At 41.8% G+C, this 5,958-nt stretch overlaps 1 pseudogene; it reads left to right on the top strand.

Annotated features, from left to right (window-relative positions):
• The first annotated feature begins 2,254 nt into the window (after nt 1–2,254).
• LOC102853726 lies at nt 2,255–2,593 on the top strand (annotated as a pseudogene).
• The last annotated feature ends 3,365 nt before the right edge of the window (nt 2,594–5,958 follow it).

Genomic DNA, 5,958 nt, shown 5'->3' with positions numbered 1-5,958 from the left:
GAGGGTCATCATGCTTGCGAGGGTGGAGGGACAGCGCAGGAGGGGAAGACCCTCTATGAGATGGATTGATTCAGTGACTGGTGTAATCGGGATGGGTGTGTCAGAGGCGGTGTGGTTGGCGCAGGATAGAGCAGGGTTTAGGGCTGTTGTGCATAGGGTCGCTATGAGTCGCAAACACTCGACGGCACATAACAACAACAACTAAATCTATTTTCTGAGACAATCATTAAAGAAGCTGGACTATATGAAGAGGAATATGGCATCAGGATCAGTGGACAATTCATTAATAACCTGCATTATAAAAACAGCACAATATTTCTTGCTGAAGATGAGGAGGACCTGAAAAGCTCACTCCAGAAGATCAAAGACTACAGCCTTCAATAGGGATTGCACCTTAACATCAAGAAGAAAAAAAAATCCTTATCACTGGGACAATAGACAACATCATAAATAATGTAGAAATGATTGAAGTTGTCAATGATTTCCTCTTACTTGTATCCATGACCACCATCCTTGGTGCTATTATTGTTAGGTGCACTTGAGTCAAGTGTGACTCATAGTGACATTATGAACAACAGACCTCAATCTTTTCCTATCCTTTGCCATCTTCATAATCTCTGATACACTAGAGCCTGTTACTGTAGTCATCACATCAACCCATTTAATAGATGGTCTTATTCTCTTTCACTGACCCTCTACCTTTCCAAGCATTATACCACTTTCTAAGGAATAGCTTCTCCTGGCAACATGTCCAATGTATGAGAGATGAAGTTTCACCATCCTTGCCTCCAGAGAGAACTTTGATGTACCTTTTCTAAGATACATCTGTTCATTCTTTTGGCCATCCTTTCCAAAATACTAAGCAGCAACAATGTCAGTTCAAAGACTGAGATGTGCCTGATCCATGCCGAGGTCTTTTTAATCACTTTCTATGCATCTGAGAACTGAACAACGAAGAAAGAGGACAAAAGAAGTACCAATGCCTTTGAGTTGTGATGTTAGAGAAGAATGCTGAGTATCCCATGGACTGCAAGGAAATGAATAAATATGTCTTGGAGAAAGTGTAGTCTGAATGCTCCTTGGAGGGAAGGATTATGAAACTTTGTCTTATATACATTGCATATGTTATTAGGAGGGGCCATTTCTTGGAAAGTAGAGGGTCAGCAAAGGAGAGAAAGATATTCAATGACATAGATTGTTACCATGATTGCAACTATGAGACATAAGTATGTCAGAAATAATGAGGACGACACAGAGTAAGACCAGGTTCAGATCTGATGTTCACAAGGTCACTATAATACTTGACAGCATCTAACAACAATTTTTATATTTAAATAAATCTTTATTTAATAAGTGCCTGAATGTTTGGAAGAAATCTGTCTGAGAATTGGCTTTACTATAAATATTTTTGAGGTTGTTGAGCGAAAGAGCTTATTTTCATTCTGACTTCTATAGTTTGGCTGCTGCTGCTAGTCACCTTTGTACTGCATTGTTAACACAGAGTATTGAATATATCGTGGACTATTAAAAGCATAAACAAATATATCTAGAAGGCAGAACAGAACATGGTGCTTTTTAAAAGAAAGGATTGTAAAATTTTATCTCACATACTTTTGTCATATTGGTAAGATGGGCCAGTCCTTGGAAAAGGACATCATGTTGGGAAAGGTGGGGAGTAAAAAAAGAGAAGAAGATCCTCAAGAAGAAGAGTTAACACAGTAACTCATTGTCACTGACACAGTAACTCATTGTCACTGACACAGTAACAATGTGCTTGAATGTGTTGGAAATTATGAGATGGTACAGGACAGGGCAAGGTTCAGACTCATTGTTCATAGCGTAAATATGAGTTGTAGCACAAAACAATCACAACAACACTAACTTGCAAAAAAAAAAAACACACAACCCAAGTCAGTCATTTTGAGCTGTTAAATTTACTTAGGTCAGTTCACCACTGTTCTGACTACAAATCTGGACTTTCTATCCACTTCTTGGTCATATGACTTACACACACACACACACACACACACACACACACACACACACACACAACTTGGTCTTAGAAAGCAACTTGCACAAAATGGTAAATGTAGATCCAGGTTTAGAATGCAAGCCATCCAATTGACAATTCAATAATCAAGAATGTGCACACAGGCGCACGGCGGCCGGCACCAGCATCTCCGCGTCCCCGGGAGCAGCGGGACCGAGCCATCGCCTGCGCCTGCGACCGAGCCTGCGCCGCCCTCCGCGCACCATGCTGCCCGTGTACGCAGACGCGAAGCCCAACCCGCTGCGGGACGCCAGCCTCTGCTCGCGCGTGTTTTTCTGGTGGCTAAACCCTTTGTTTAAGATTGGTCATAAACGGAGGTTAGAAGAAGATGACATGTACTCAGTGCTTCCCGAAGATCTCTCCAACCACCTTGGGGAAGAACTTCAAGGGTACTGGGATAAAGAAGTCTTACAAGCCGAGAAAACCTCACAGGAGCCTTCTTTAACAAAAGCAATCATAAAGTGTTACTGGAAATCTTACTTAATTTTGGGCATTTTTACATTAATTGAGGTAAAAGCTTTTACATACCGAACTGTTTTTTAGACACATAGGAACGATGCTAACTAGAATTGCTATTAAAATAAATGAGGCCCTTGGTTAGAAAGGGTATTAGATAGAATTTGAAAGTGTTTTAGGATGTTAGGAGAAAATATGTCCAGGAAGCATGTTCAAGTTTAGTTCTTGCATTTATCTTTAAAGGGGGTAAATACTTAAAAGAATTGAATGACTGAAGCTCAGGGGAGGGTTATTATTTTGAAACTAATTAAAATACAGTCCTGTGAGAAGATAGTGCTGAAAATACAAGGCATTTCCTACCACATTAAGGCAGGAGAGTAATCCTTGACCAGAAGATCTACAACATCACGGAATGGATATGTGCTCTGTGGTTTGGACAACATGATTTTGGACCGGAGCCTAGAGTAATATAGGCCATTTTGCAAGTGCTTATGAAGTTGTTGTCAAATGGACCGTGCCAGATCTGATACATGCATTCCTAAGAAGACATTGGCACTTTCCCCCTCCTGGGGATACAGAAGCCAGGGCACCGTGCCCAGATGGCTGGGGTGCCCCAGAGGCTGGAGCAGGCTGGAGTTCCCAAAAGCACACATCTCTTCCAGCTGTGCCCTGCAGCGGTGGACCGAGCACTGGGAACTTCCCTCTCTATCTGGGGGAGGCCCTGGCTTCAGTGTGAATTCTGATCTAGATGCCATAACCACCCATTGGGGATATTTGGCACTGGTTGTCGGTGTATGTGCTGCTGGGAAGGTGGACTCTTGGTCTCGAGTCTCACAGGGAGAGCAGACGTGGGTGTATAGTGGAAGACTGAAGGCAGAAAGCCGTGAGCCGGTTTCTCCCTGGCCTTGATAGCTTTCATCATGGTCCTGTAGGAGGATGCTGTTGCTCCACGGGGCACAGTGGAAATTGGCTCCCCAGTTTTAGACTTTTCTGCTGTCGGGGATGCTGGAAACCCTCCTGGGTGGCTTGGACGCTTCTTAGCACGTGGCCCTGATTGGACGTGAGAGACGGATGCTGTAGTTGCTTGCAGGGCAGCAGTAAGTTGTCACAGTGCATTTTGCATGGGTGAGGTGAGTAGGCGTGTATGCGGGAGATGCAGCTCTTGTTTAAAATGCTTTGTGCATATTGGTGGTCCTTCTGGTCAGTGCGTCGGTAGGCAGGTGAACTTTGCTCTATAGAAGTCGATATTCTTGATTTCGTCAGTCAGGGGCTCTGTCAGGTAACAGGTTACTGGACCGTCCTGGGATATTAAAGTTCTCCTGATGATAAAGGTGTCCTGGCCATTGCGCCAGGCAAGTGTGCATATCAGGTGACCCCTTTAGGAGGACACTCCCTATCACCTGGATACTACCGGGGCCTGGCTAATTCACCCAGAGACTGCCATGGCCTGGTTAATTGGCAGGTGGAAGGTGGTGGCTGGTGGGCTGACATCCAGATGGGAGAGGAGGCAGGAGTTCCTATAGGATTCTAATGGTTCTTGGAAATGAACACGGTGGTAAGGTGCTGTCTCTGTGGCCGGTTTACCTGTGTATGCGGGATTTCCCAGCCCAACGACCTGTCCATCCTCCTGCAGCTGAGCTTGTCCCGAGTCCACAGGGCACCTTGATGTGTGCCTCGAGCTCAGGCCAGATCTCTGGACAAGAATGAGCGTATTCACAGTGTCGTGCTGGCTGTGTTCTGTCATCGACCTCCCCCTGCTACTCCTGGTTCTTAATTTTGTCTCTGTTGTCAGGGATCTGAGCAATGATGATCCCACCAGATGGTCTGTCTGTCTGTCTGTCTGTCTGTCTGTCTATCTATCTGACTGTGCTTGAGTTGCATGTCTAGGTTGTTCTCACTCCTTTAAGCTGAAAAGCTCTCGAAGTGCCGCCCCTAAACCCCAATAATCCTTAGATTCCAGATAGATAGGCCTGGTGGTCTACTTCTGAAAAATCATCCCCGGAAAACCAAGTTGGGGATCATAGATCTTCCCTGACACACATGGGGTCACCCTAAGTCCATTCGACTCCTGGGCAGCCAGTAAAGTGTAGAGAAGTCCCTCAAAATGATTGGAAATCCAAAATCTCTGTAAATGTTCATTAAAATTAATAAAATATTAAAAAGGAAAAAAAAAGAATGTGCACACAAAGCAGATGGTGTGTGGATATGTGTTGAGTGAGAATGATGAGTATGAAAAGAAGAGATGTAAGGAAATAAGGAGAAAAAGCAGACTTTGAAATGCTGCCTGGAGCACTGGATGCTAGAATTCACTGCGTAGCTCAGAGAGGGTACTAAAATTGGATTGAACTTGCTCCCCCATCCCCGGAAGGGTTAGGAGATACCTTAGATAATATTTGCTTAAAAGCTTGTTTTGTAAAGCATATATGGCTGTAAGTGTTTAGTAGCAGACAGCAATACACAGTTCCATGTACAAGGCAATATTTGCTTCATTTCCTGGTACCATAAAATAAAAAAACCTCATCAGCTTGAAACATGCACTGATACCTAAAACCAGGCTATTCAAAGTTTTAAGTATAATCATGTGCTTTTTTAGAAGTTAATTTAAGATATCACGAGGAAACTGATCTAGAAAGAAACTTATTCATTCTATTTTTTCCCCATCCATGACAAATTTTAATTGGCTAGACTAAAATACTAAAAATTCTGCTTTTTTTTTTCTTTCCACCATCCCCCACCATGCATGCGAACAAGAAAAAAATCTTCCTGTTACCACCACAGAAAAATCTTTCAATTAATTTGGAGAAGAAATAGAAATAAAGATCTATTTTAATAAGGCTGTAAACTGGAAAAAAGGGCAAGGAATATTTAATCTCAAATATTTAAGGACTCTTTAATACTTCAGTGGAAAGCACACATGTGTGCTTATCAAATAATAGGTTTTGACATGTGTGAACCACTTTATCTAAAGGATTATAAGATATGGGAAAAATCCTGAAAATACAATGTTAAATGTACCAATAATAATAAAAATAGGGAACAAAGGGAATTTTCAGGAAGATGCTGAATATGATTAATAAGATGTATCAAAAGCATTTGCAAAAAAAAAAAGATTTTACTTTTAGTTCTTAGCATCCATCTTAATATAAAGAGATAGCACTAATGCTTTTTTACTGTATCAACTGGGAACTTACTCTTTTTAAAAAATTTTGGCACTTTTTTCCTTCTCAATTTCATATATCACTAGATAATTTGTAAATGTGATTGTCTTTCAAAATCTCCTGATGATAGGAAGTAAGGCTTTGGGTTTTTGTCAGAACAAAGTAATATTGAAGAAAGCCACACAAACAACACAGTGAAAAGACTTTCTGACAATGTCTATCTTAATCCCTGTAACTTGATTTAACTTATTGATGAGGCTATGTTGGTTTTAAGAGGGGAGAAAATACCTTGTG

The sequence above is a fragment of the Elephantulus edwardii genome, unplaced genomic scaffold, assembly GCF_000299155.1.
Source record: "Elephantulus edwardii isolate Elephantulus edwardi_28Jun2011 unplaced genomic scaffold, EleEdw1.0 scaffold00061, whole genome shotgun sequence".
Classification (NCBI taxonomy): domain Eukaryota; kingdom Metazoa; phylum Chordata; class Mammalia; order Macroscelidea; family Macroscelididae; genus Elephantulus; species Elephantulus edwardii.
Note: the sequence above shows the minus strand (reverse complement) of the source record. Positions and strands in the feature narration are given on the sequence as shown.